We start from the raw sequence: 14,212 nt of genomic DNA, 5'->3' as shown, positions 1-14,212 counted from the left end.
GTTTTGTAAACCATGTACCATTTATATTATGGTTTGAAAAAAATAAACAAAATGAATCTGTGCCTAATTGATGAACCTTTCACGGTTATGCATTCTTGATAGTTCTTTAAGTAAATTTTAAGTACATACATGTATGATGCCATACTTGTAACAATGCTACTGTGACTAAATAAAATCCCGAAGTAGTGCATTCATATTCATAGAAAAACTGATACAACTGAAATGAAAAACCGTTTGGTGACTATTCAAAAAAGGAAAAGGTTATTTCAATCCAATAGCTTAAAGACCCATGAATAATGGCATATATGAAGTTTGAACAATGTAAGTACAATTAGTTGTTCTGATACGGTACCGCTCTTAAGCATAATAAGAGCTCGAGTTAATTATATTGTAATAGGAACATGCTTGAAATAAAACAATGGGTTATTATTAATGTAGCTTCATTCTGGTGAAAAACATTTTTTCATCCTTACATTTCTTGAATAACATTATCAATTCAGAATACGCTAAGATATTCAAACAAATCTATCAAAAAAAACAAAAACAAAAAAACAAAAAAAAAAAACAACAAAACAATAATGAATGAAAGAAAATATTAGTATGACATGATGAAAATCTGAATACTTACAGTATTTTCTCTGGGAAAGCACAATAAGTTGAAGAACCATAAACAACACAAATACGATTAAAATAAGGCAAAGGGAGTAAAGTGTGAATGATTTCATTGTCACCTTACGGAACTGATTTCCTTGATGTGAAAAGACTAAATACTTTTTAGGAATAACGTTAGATCCACTCTATATATTGTGTTTTCTCACACCGATCTAACCTGGTTCCCCGGCACCAGCTTTTCTTACGTCATACTCAGCCTCAAGTCAAAGTTTGAACCTAAAATTTATGGGGTTTTTTTCTGGCAAGGAGTTGAAGACTGAGTTAAGTGATTTAAATTTTAAGTAGTCTGGTGAGGGTGGGATCTTTTAATTAATTGAAGAATCTTTTTAACAATTATAAACATCTGATTACAAAGGTTGGTAATAAAAAAATATAATCGCATAACGTGTAAAACATAAATAATCAGTTTTTTAGCTCTGAAATTCTGAAATCATTGATATTGATTACTTTGACCGTGGGAACTTTGAGAGGTAAGAGCACCGACCGCACTGCAGTGTAATTCTTGCTGATTTGCGACAACTTATTTAAAAAATCAGTTCCTCTTCAAATACCTTTGCGTGACGCTCTATTCACCCTGATTTTATTTTTACGTTTTGATTAACCATTAGCTTATTCTTCTCAGGCATAAGAAAACGTCTTTGGGATATTTAATCTGTGCCACCTGATAAACTATGAGAATTTCAAAGCGACCTAACACGCAGCTTCTTTAACGACGTAAGGCGTTATTTATTTTTGTTAAGGAGATGCAATGTATGGTATTGTTTTTCACGTTCTTGATATCAACGCATTATTCAAAAGACATAATTTGTGTATCTAGTTACTTTTGACATAATCATTATTATGCATCGGCCGTATTTGATAAATTTGGAGATTTGCATAAAGACTATTCTTGAGTTTGCAGTAATATTCAAACAAGAAATTGTGCAGCTTGGGAGTATACTGACAACGTACACACATCGAAGAAGTACATGTACTTTGTCCACAAAGTTTTGACTAACAATGGACTGGCCATAGCTTTGATGAAGATTTCGTGAATGAGGACTGAATAAACATAATTTTGGTATAAATTACAATCTATGAATTTAAATTAAAAGATTTCTGATGTCATTGTGTCATTTCGAGTTCATACATGATTATACTTATGATTAACATGTACTTTTTGTAATCTGGTAGTCATTAAATTGATTAAGTCACCGAATGACAAGAGATAAGGTGTCATACATTACCTACTTTATAACAGCAACCTTAATTCGTTTATTTTTTTCTCACCCTTTTCTCTTTGTTGTAATCTTAATACCCTTTACTTTTTTCCAGATGTATCTTATTAAGAGGGTTGGATGGTCGTGGCTATTATTAGACTATATTTATCTCCATTGAAAGGAGACCTTTGTATGAATATATATATATAGAAAAATCTTCAAATTTTAACCTCAGTCTTGAAAAACCAACCCCTTACTCTTTACAGTCGACGAGTGTAAGGAGAAGGGGTGGCTTTAATCAGACTGACCCGTGTCATTAATGTAAATTTCTTTTTTCACACGTAAAGGTTTTAATCCACTTTCGTGACTCCTTGTGAGCACTTGGAATTTTTAACTTAATTTAACAAGTTAACTTTGTCTATAAAAAATCTTCAAATGTTATAGTGAAAAAGAGGTTCTTTAAAACATTTTTCATTAAAATTAAAGGTAGTGTTAATTTTCTTGTTCCAATTTACCTTTGTGACGCTTTTGTAAATTCTTAGGTCAAATTTCAACAATATAAGTAATTTAGTATGACCTCGGGTGTTATGGTATGAATAGATTTTTTACTCCTTACGTTATCTTGCTTTTGTAGAATTTCAAAGATGATCTTTAGTTTTTTTTTAGACAAAAGGTTTCATGAATTTTGTTTTTGCTAAGATATTCTATTTAGATATATTTTACATCTTTTGTAGTTAAATTTACAACTCTGCAAATCTTGCAGATGATAAGAAAAGAAAAAAACATTTCCTGGAATCGAAACAGGCACAAAATATGGATTGAACATTGTTCATTTAAAATACTGAAAGTAAACGTAAATGAAACTTGTAACTTTTTTTCCTCTCACTGTAGAAGGCAAGCTACGCTCTTTCATTTCACAGTTGGTAATTGATTTTAAATTTTACGTGCAATCATGTGTTATATCCTTGGCTTTTTTATGGTGGCATGGAAGATCTGTTGATATTAATGTGGATTAAACTATATTATAATTAAAATACTTTCACCGGTTTAGAAATTTTAAATTTTTCAATTTGTATAAAAAAAATAGCTTTTAAAAAAATTTGGAGAGGTAAAAATGATAACACACCCAGCGGGATTCGAACTCACGACTTACAGATTCGTAGTAAACCCTCTTTTTTTTTATCTTTTATTTGTAGTAAACCCTCTAACCTACTGCCATCGCTGTTAGGTGACTATGTTCGGAAAGAAACTACCCATATAATTACCCTTAATTTTATTGTTTATTTCGATAAACAATACATCATAACATGGATGTGTCATACCACCTTACCATTGTTTTGCATAAGCTAATGTCTATGACATGTTGTAAGTTTGGTGATTGAAAATTATAACTTTTACTTATACTTTCAGAGACCTAATCGCCATTGCTTTAAAAACCCTTTTCCTTATACGCATCGTTTGCATGCAGGATTACGTATGATTTTAAAAACAAAATAAAACAATTAATTGAAATTCAACTTGATAATGGCACAGCGGTCGCTAAATATTTCACCGATATACATGTCAAAACATTAGAAAAATCAAAGTATTAAACAGTTTGAAATCAATGAAGAATACATGTACGTACAGTTTCTCTGGAAAAGCTCGAGGGAATGGAAAACCAAAGTATTTTAAGACACGCTTAGGAAAAACATAAACAGTTCAGAAAATTGCATGATGACAGTTCAAGCCCCTTTATTCTTCGAAAACGTCAAAATCTTGGTAAAGCGCTAATGTTTTCCACATATTATTCAAAACTTATATGTTAAAAAAAGAGGCCGTACAGAAAATGCTTCTGTGCGTTGTTTGGTTCTTCTAAATGCAAACAAAACGGTCACTCGCCAGGAAGTCGCTGATCAAACTCAAGCCAGGGTTGAAAAAATTTAAATCGGTGGAATGGATGATCAAAATTATTTGGATTGAGGTGGGTCTCTACACCAAATAAGTCTTGGAGATTTTTGTTGCATGCATTCGTTTCTAATACTTGGCACAGTAATCAACAATAATATATACCTCAAAGTACAATACTTTATTTTCTAAAGCCTTTTAGAAATAGCAGTCTGGTTCCAGATAACCCCTTATTTGTCAAATTTTAAAAATTTCTGTTTTAAAATTCTTATGAAAGTGAATTGTTATAAAGTTTAGGAATGAAAAAAAATCAGGGATGAAGTTTGTATGATTTTTATCCAGATGAAATGAAATTGAAAAATTAAAAGAAATACTGAATTATTGCAATAAATCTTGGTATGAAAGATCCTGTTCAAGAGTTGTCTTTCTTTATTTTACATGGCCTCAAATATTTTGGGACAAATCATTAATTAATAAAAATCACGAAGAAAATAAAAAAGGAACAAGACTGTGCTAAATATGTAGATAAATGGCTAGTTGTACTTATGATAATGTTTGAATCTGAAAAATAATTTCTTTATTAATGCATTATATGTTTAACTCTTTAGAACAAAATGTCAGTGCTAGTAAATTATTGCCTTTTACTTTTTTTTATATTAACAATAGCAATTTTAAACAACAACCATAGGCATAATAATACATAAGACGTTCATAGTGATACACATGTACGTATGATAAGGGAAAACATGCTTCTTTTCAGAATTCTGTCGTTCCCTCATTTGGCCTGCAAATCCGGGCCTCCACTTTATCGCTAGAATAACTATATCTATTTTAAATAAAATACATTAGTTTAATGACAAGCTTACAATGCAAGTATTTTACTGCAAATAGTGGCGCCATTCCTTAAAGCTCACTATGGCTTAAAAATTGGGTACGAATTTTGTTCCCCCTTTTTTGTCCACAAGATTTCTTGGAGATGGTTGGATAGATTTTCTTGAAATTTTCAGGGGTTATAGAAACAAATTATATCTCGAGGATTTTTTTTTCATTTTTTCCAAAGTTTTTTTCCTGTCGTACATTTTCTGTCTCGCGACAAAAAGCTTTTAACTCTAAGATCTAAAAAATGATCAGGACTTGAGCATACAGGTAGATTATAGACATATAGTTGTAGGTGTCTTTAAACTAATTTGTTTTGTTCGTCAGAACTTCCTGTCGTTACCCGAAGCACTTCAAATTTTTGTTTTTGCTTTTAATTTATTTTATATAGAATTGAAATATAGGTACATGTATTAATCCTTACATATGTCACCTATCCGATGTTGAAAAAAAACCCAAAAAATTGTACTTCCAGTGAGATATCTCAAATATCTCAGACAGCCTTTTTTAAATAAATGTTTTACCCACGAGATCTCAGAAAGTCAAGTGATCAATACACGAAACTAAGATAGATGATAGACATTTGAGAGACAATGCTTTTAACCGTTTTCATTTTGTCAACCTTCACTTCCGGTCCTCTCAGTAAAATTGATAAACAATAAAGTACGCTGTCTAATGTTTAAAAAAATGCTAACTTTTATTTTCACTGAGCCTTTCCGTTTGTCTGTATCTTGTTAAGAGACGAAAACAATGATTCCACGAGATCACAAAGACGGTGAAAACTTAAACAATCAAACTTTGTTCGATAATAGCCGTAAATATGCATCTGTGTTTACATATTTTTATTTGATTCGTCGTCACTTCCGGACGTCATCGGCAGCACTTAAAAATTATTTTTTCCCTTATCTTATTTATTTTACATAGAATGAATATATCAGTACACGATCTTAGATATGTTTAAGTATATTAAGTATACAAACATATTCTATTTTTGGTGAAATACATAAAGTACCTATCCTTTTTACAATTTTGATATCCGCGAGATATTAGTCACTGTAAGTGATTGAGACAAGAAACTTGTATGAATGATAGCCATTTGATTGAAGATGTGTTTAACAGGTTTTATTTTGTCAACCGTCACTTCTGGTACTCGGCAGAAGGGTTATAAGAATTCATGTTTTGACAAGTTTAACAGACTTTCTTGGGTGTTTCATTTAGCATGATAAACAGTGATGTACAAGAAATACCAGGTTTTATTTTCATTAATCACTTTCCTACGTTCGTTTCCGGTCTTGAGACAAAAAACCTACTTTTATCAGGATCTCAGATTTGGCAGGGAGTATCGATATTTCATCGTATCATATCAAACAAAATCGGACGGAAGGCCTACTCGTTACTCGTAACGAGATTTAGTTTATTTTAATTTTTGACCTGAGACATAATATGTTGACTATTTTATGCTCCAATATCATTACATGAGGTTTTAAAAGCTATGCATTCATATTATGTTTGTTATCCTGGGCAGCTTTGAATGATCAGTACAGAGTACACGATATTTTATTGCGTTCAGTTTTCATGTACATGTCAATGTCTTGTTTAGTACTAAGGCGACTTGACAATCAATACAAATACATTTAAAAGAAAAATTCCTTATAAACCGAAAGAAAAAAAATCTCCAGAAAAATAGGTAATAATCTATCCTAAAATGCTCTTCCTTGTGAATTCATTCATGGTCAATGACTTAGAATAGGTACTAGTATTTAAATGATGTAGAAATTCATATACAGAAAACATATTTTCTGTAGTGTCAAATTCGGTCTAAACTTTGATGACCAAATGGGGTCAATGTCTATATGTTTACGGTCAACTTAAACACTGAAAAGCGTCTCTTTAATAGTTTTAAACATTATTCACACAAACAAAAGAAATATCTAATATGTTTTTTGACTTTTTTAACCAGTCATTTGCCATTTGGGTGAAAATGATAAAAAATATTGACAGTCTAAAGTTGATGTTATGAAAGAGATAACCATAAATGACTATTTTTACACATGAACCATAAATTATTTAGACTTCTAAACTGCATTAGAATTAAAAATTGTGAATCTTTGTTTACTAAAAATAATTTATAGTAACTCTGTTCTTATCTTTTGACTGATATTGAAAGTTGCATATGGACTTTACATGTATTTTAAAAGTACTGATTCTTTTGCCGGGATAAAATGAAAGTTTGAATATTGTTAAATCTAATTAACAATAGATTCTTGTAACTGAATTGCTAAATTAAACTGATAAGGGAGTAGTAATTTAACTTAACAATGAATCGACTAGATGCACAAAAACAAGACTCATGAAAACTTTATTAATGATTAGTCTGCTTTTAATAATTATACAACAGTGGAAGATATTCCAAAATTGAATCAAGTTAGAGTCAATTAGACTTGTCGAAAAAGCTAATGCCACGATGTTACTTTTACTTCGTGACAAAATGGGCGCTTAAATGAAGTCGACCCTCAATTTCAATTTGGTTTTAAAGTAGTATAGTCCGATTTTATATAATTAAATGTACGTTGTAAAACGATAGGTTTTTTTTTAGTGTTTTGCATATCGCAATAGTAGTCCAGTTGTTTCAAAGCTATATTAAGATATGTAAAACGATATACAAAGATTGTTTAACAAACTTGAAACAAAACTTAAAACAAACTTACAATGTAACATAAAAAGGAAGTGCTTTATTTCACGCATTAGGCAGGTAAGATTGCAATAAGTCTAAAAAAAAAAACCCAACAAAGTAAATAAGGTTTTAAAATGTTTCTCCAAATCAACCATCAATTTAGGTATATTTTTTTAAACCAAAAATTAAGTTTAAGTTTAGTATGTTTCAACAGATACAAGAATGCAGATTGAATAATTTCAAGCATTTGGAGAACAAAACCAAATGATTTCATTTTGTTTTCATGCTCATGAAGCATGCCATTTATCGTTTTCTTTTCCTATACGGAGATTTCGTTTATTTACTTCAAAAGTTCCCATCGTTTATACATGTATGAGACCATTCTTCTGGTGTAATTAGGTTAAAGTATATAAAAAAAATTTGATCATTGTTTGAGAAGGATACATGTATCTCTCAAGTATATTAATGAACTGACAAGAACAAAGTGTTCAGAAAAACAGTCTTCAACTTGTCATTTTCGCTTGTGTTAAATGAATTCATTCTTGGTCACACATAACCGAGTCGTTGATAAAAAGGGTTTGTAAATGGATGTTAATGCTGTCGAACATATGATAAATTATAAAAGGTTAGAAAACAGTTTTGAAATTAAAATGATATGAAACTTTAAAGGTCTTAATAAAAGGTGTGAGCGTTTCAATGAGGTAAAACTTATTTATAGAACTGTACAAGGGGAGCCGGCCTTCTCTTTAATGTCAAAAGCAGATCTACCTTTGATAACCAGATATAGTCAATATTTACACGTTTATAGCAAGTCCACCGGAACTTAGAAAAATTAGTCTGTAGTTTTGAACATTACAAAAAATATATCATATATTCCACACATTGTGTCTTACCAAATTTCTGTGCATATATAACTACTACTATACAAGTTGCAACCGTTCGTTAATTTTTGAGAAATTCAGAATCAGTAAAGATATATATTAAATAACGTTGTAAAATATAAATATGATCTGCAAAAAGCATGTAAAGAAGTTATTTAATTCAAGACTTTAGACAATAGCACATTTCATAAATTTGAGTCCTTGACAGATACATTCATTCTATATCTAGTTTCAATTCAATAATCGCTAAATGAAAAATTACTTCAGTCTGTTTTGAGATATCATAAATACAAGAAAAATCAATAATGTCTTCAGAATGAAATGTTTGTAAGCAATCAAATGTCTTTTAAATATTTCAAAAACTTACAGTATGTTGGTGGTCAAATGTTTGATGTAGAAAAACGTTTGACAACTGACACATTAACTTTTGTAGGTGTTGGTTTGAGTTAAAATGTGTTTGCTGACACTTAGTTCCTTTATATAAGTGAAAGACATTATTAACATATAATGTATATCAATCAGCAACAAATACAGCAATATCTTTTATAATAATCCACCAGTCCTGATTGGCGGTTAAAATGATGCTCAGGCAGTGTATTCTGAAAGGTCCTAGAATTGATGTTAAATTGTCCACTTTTAAAACTCCGCCTGTTAAATATCCTAGGTCAATATCGTTCGTACATTTTGGTTGAGATTGATCAATACTCAACAAACTTAGGCTTGCCTGTAGTTTGCCGTGCTCGATTTTGTCTGTTTGATGTTCGCGCGATCCGGTAACTATCATTATCTTTTGACCCTTTGGGGATCATCGAAAACTACGGTAAACCAATCACCTCTTTTTTCATTACTTTGACTCCAAAAATAGCCAGGCTCCAAAATGTAAGCGGACTCTGGGGTGAAAGAAGATTGTACAACCAAATTTGTGTACAGTTTTGAGGGAGGGTTATCTCCTTTGTACGTTTTCTCCAAATTATCGAAAAATCTGTCTTTTAATGGCTGAACTTTTCCTGGGAGAGATGATTTCAAGCCAACATGTTGAAATATAGTAGGCCGATGGATAATGCGTTGGAATTGTAACATTAAAGTATTAAAATATAAGTATGTAAAGTCACAGGGTTGTTTTTCATAAAATAACAGCACCATCTTAGCTAGCCTTTCAAGATCATATGAATGATAAAGTTTACCTATAAAACCAAGTTCTGAAAACTCTAAACATGTCCATGGAAAGGTCATCGTAAATATGTATTCTTTTATTACTTTAAGATAATTTGGTATAGTGTAAACATCGTCCTCCATTTGCATGTAATATGTTGACAAATGCTGACAGTATAACAATATGAAAGCATAATCAACATTTTGCTTGGAGCGCCATTTTTCGTATTTATCATTATACGTATGATTGAGATTCTCCAGGCTCGGATAAAATGATTTCCAGGAGCGGATCACGACTAAAGTTTCTAATGAAATAAGTTGTGGATAAGATTTGTTTAATCTTTTACTGATGTCATCTATCCAAGTCTCATTAAAATCTGCCAGAAAAATCACAATATAGAGATCTTTAAGTTCCTCTGGCCGTGTGTTGTTCACTAAAGACTTGATTGTGTCCATAATATACTCGTCGCCTACTCTTCTGATTGTTGGAATTCCTAAGGTTAGAAACCCTGCACTCATCATCATCATCATCATCATCATCATCATCATCATCATCATCATCATCAAACGTTATACCGTCATAAAATTCTTTACGAATATTCTAAATGTAAAATGCAAATCCCTCTCAAAAACTAAAATAATAATGCAGATTTTATCAGTAGAAAAGCCGACATTAGTTAGGATATATATTTCTGTGCCAACCAGACTCACTCAACATTACAGAAGTGGATACAAAACTATACAATTCAATGTTTAAATGTGTGTTATGTTCAAACTCTTTTATACTGATACTGATACTGACGAACCAACATAACCTATAGCAGAATTTAATACATCACTTTTAATTGCATAAATCCGATCCCTCCATTTTCATACACATGTGTGATATGTTTAAAAAAATTAGTCATGCAAAAAGGAACGCTAGTATCATGAATTCGATTTTTAAAATTGAAAAAAAATTTGCAGCATAATTTTCCTCTTCTTTGTATATCTATCCAATTTTTCATTATCAGTATGATCAACATGCTATCCTGCTTCTATATTTCATTGTTAATTTAGCAAATTATATGCCAAATTTAATTTCGAAATAAACGTCTTTGAATTATAGCCCCCAACATATTGACCCCTTTTTAGTCATACATATCTTACATTTATTGTATAACAATTATTAAAACAGTTTTACGTCTCAGGCAATGTGGATATGAATACGAAGATTTCTATATAATCCCTTTTTATCTTTTATAGTTTATTGGAATCTTGCAAATTTTCAAAAAAACTTGAAAGTCCTTCAATCACGGATGTTTTAATTTAAAATTGGGTGCTGTAGTCTTAATGGTACTTGACCTGGATCGTTTACGGACAGACAGACGCCAAAGAAATTGCAATCAGAAAAATACAGGTGAGCCAAGTTATTATCATTATGAGTTACGTTGATTTTTATTAACATACATATTGTGTTGTTCCTTTAAGTAAATACATGATAAGTATTCTTACTTTTCTCTTTCGGGAATTTGTTAAAAATGTGTTGCATCTACCTTCCACTCATTTTGAAGACTTGTAAGATCTGAAGAAGGCTAAATGAAAAACAAAAAAAGAATAAACATAGCCAGGATCTAATAACTGTTGGTTCGTAAAATTTCATTTTTTTTTTAAATTTAAAAAAAAAGGACTGAGGGACTGATTGACAGATTGATAGACTGTCTGAATGACTGATTGACTGGCCTATAAACAGGTGATATTAATCATACCCCGCATGTTGAATACATCTAAAGATTTAAAACAATGCATTTTATCAAAGTAAATGTAGGCTAATGTTCTCACAATTAAAACAATAGGTTTTTATTGCTTTGAAAAAAATCTGCGAAATGCTTAGTGAACGACGAATTGGAATCTGTCTCTTTTATAGTAATCGATGTAAAATAACACATCATGGATCCCTATATATCTTGAAAAAAAAAACCACCAGAAAGTGATGTTTAACCGAAAACATTGATAATGCAAAATGCCTCGTTCAAGAACGTAGAAGTTACATTAAATAAGAGTACATTTCGCAATGCTCAGTGTGTAATTAAATGCTCAGTCCGACAACATACCTTAGTATCGCCGGTTACTGTTAACAGCTTTGCAATGGTATAAATTTACTCCTTATACAGTTGTTAAAAACAAAATTGGGATTTTCAAGTCATTGTTTCATTTCATTCAATAATTATTGTAATGAATCTTTTTGCAAAAAATATCCTAGAAACTGCGGCCTAATACTGTAAAACACGACGAAAGATTTACCTTATTTCTTAACTTCAGATAATTTTTCGTGACGCATATATTTTCATTCAATAAGCTTCCATTCTTATAAGACTACAGGTTATTTTCAGCTCAAATAGTGATGCTGTGAATAAGCTTAACATAATTTCGTTCTACCTAGGTTTTTATCCATCCCCATAATACTAGTACATGTTTCTGCTCTATTTTATAACTGAACACAGCTTTCTATTCCAACGTATTAGTCAGATGATGAAAAGTAACGTTAAAGCCAACGTATGAACAAAAAGTCAAACAACGGACAATTAGGTAATTGGAGATGTTTATTCGAACATTCGGTTCAGGTGACAACCCGACTTTAGCTAGTAATATGGGTTAAATATGCATGTTGATATCTTAATCAAAGCAATTCATTACGTATACTTACTCTGTCTAAATAATCTTTGTAGGTCACCTTATTAGAAGTTCCACGCTGAATTTTGTCACTGAACTCCGTTGTGCAGAGTCTGTTTACAGTGCCTATAATGAAAAGTGAAGTGTATCTGTTTTCATAAACATTCTTTTAAGCTGCAAAACTTCCTCAATTTTTGTCTTTCTCAAATCTTCGTGACAACTAAGATTAAAATAAATCCTTACACTTATACAAGAAGAGAGGGTTTTCTCCAATATAAATTTGCAATTTTGTGCAGGACGACAACAATGTAGTTTTGCTTCAATATGGGCACTTTTGAGCATTTTTCCAAGAAAAAAATAAGACCGGCAGAAAGATTATAAACATCATCGATTTGTTCCTTTAGTAGTTATTAAAAATTTCACAATTACAAGTTACAACATGAAAATTGCAACTATTTATGTTGCTGTATGTAATAAATTAAACATTTGGAGAGAGAGAGAGAGAGAGAGAGAGAGAGAGAGAGAGAGAGAGAGAGAGAGAGGGGGGGGGGTCATGTATAGCGAGTTTAAAATACTTACAGGGACTACTCTGTAAAAGTACCATAAATTGGATAACAAGAGAAAACACGGATAAGGCCGAAATCAGACAAACGGCGTAATGTCGTCGAAAACACCTCATTGTCACTATCCTGTGTTTGGTCAGTAACCCGTGGCTTAATCTCTTGAGTAAAATGCCACAGCTGCAAGTCCATCATATGTCCCTTTTATAGGGTTGTGCATGTAGAGTTATCTAAAAATAGCTGTGACGATCTATCCGTCCACGAATCATTGTACAAACGTCTTTTTGAAATGGCACAAAGGCAATTGGGATATCAACCCCCATTTATTAATTTTCAATACAAAAAATGAAACGGTTAAATATTTTCCCTTTATCAATTTTTCTAATTATAAACTACTTTTTGGAAAAATTAACATTTTGAAGATATGATCTGTAAGGTATGCATTTTTGAAGTACACATAAAATCCATCTTGTGCTTTGTGCAATTAATTTTCTAATTAAAAAATATAAGAATTAGAAAATAGTAGAATAATCAGTGTGATATTTTACATACGAAAACAGACAACAAATTGATGAATCGTGAAAATGTTAAAATAAGATTGCACGATAAAGGGACCATATAAGCAATATGTTCTTTAAAAAGGTAAAATCAATGCAACGGTAAATATTTGAATAAATAGACAACAGTATGCTGTCATAAAATGAAAGTAATTTTGCATATTGGGATATTTTCTAAATTAAATGGGGTTTTCCGACTTACAAGCGGTCATAGCAGAAAATAGGCCACGGTTCGAGAACATCTTGTTGACGCTATCCAGAGTACGGGTAATCAATGATCTATAGTTTAACTGTTCAATAATAATGTTACAGCTATAATTTTACAGCTATAAGGCCATCTTTTGCGATTTCTTCTCACAGTAATCTCGGCCCATTATATATGAGTTCTCCTTTCATCACTGTTAGCGCACATCCATGTTCTTTTATTAGGTTAGCCCGTCATTTTTTTTGCATAAGTCACATTGCAATAAACAATGAAATCAAATATTATTTTATAATCTTTTCTTACCCGAAATTAACTTACAGCGTAGCCCAATGAGTTAGAGTGTTGACTACAAATATGTTGGTCATGAGTTTGAATGCTGCTCGAGTTTTTATAATATTTACCTTCTCAAAAATTATTAAAACATATTTTTGGATCAAATATTGTGAAATTTGAAAATTCTAAAACGACGAAAGTATTTTGATTATTGTGTACACACATTAATATAAATAGTTGTCCCATAAAACCTTAAAAAACTATTTTGAAACGAAATTATATCATTTTTATTTTATCACCATACTTATTGTCTAGGATATTAAAAAATGAAGTTCAGGCGAAAATTTTACGACTTTAAAATGCAAACAAAATTTCATATTTGTAAAACATTTTTTTCTTTCTTATTTTTTGACCTGAGACATAAAATGTTGACTTTTAATGCTCCAATATCATTACACGAGTTTTTAAAATCTATGCATTCATATTATGTTTGTTATCCTAGGCAGCTCTGAATGATCAGTATAGGGTACACGATATTTTATTGCGTTCAGTTTTTATGTGCATGGCAATGTCTTGTTTAGTACTGAGGCGACTTGACAATCAATACAAATACATTTAAAAGAA

At 31.0% G+C, this 14,212-nt stretch overlaps 1 protein-coding gene and 1 non-coding gene across 2 annotated transcripts in view; both read right to left on the bottom strand.

The window, feature by feature from the left end:
• LOC105324376 (alpha-1,3-mannosyl-glycoprotein 4-beta-N-acetylglucosaminyltransferase C) overlaps positions 1-14,212 on the bottom strand; it is a 139,142-nt gene that overhangs the window by 15,110 nt on the left and 109,820 nt on the right. The window lies entirely within an intron of this gene.
• Positions 7,129-12,786, bottom strand: LOC117683796 (uncharacterized). The gene is made up of 4 exons (XR_010710263.1): positions 12,573-12,786; positions 12,028-12,119; positions 10,836-10,915; positions 7,129-9,850 (listed from the first exon to the last, which is right to left on the bottom strand). It is a non-coding gene; the product is annotated as an uncharacterized protein (transcript).

The sequence above is a fragment of the Magallana gigas genome, chromosome 10, assembly GCF_963853765.1.
Source record: "Magallana gigas chromosome 10, xbMagGiga1.1, whole genome shotgun sequence".
Lineage (NCBI taxonomy): Eukaryota > Metazoa > Mollusca > Bivalvia > Ostreida > Ostreidae > Magallana > Magallana gigas.
The sequence above is the reverse complement of the archived record's forward strand: the minus strand, read 5'-3'. Positions and strand labels throughout refer to the sequence as shown.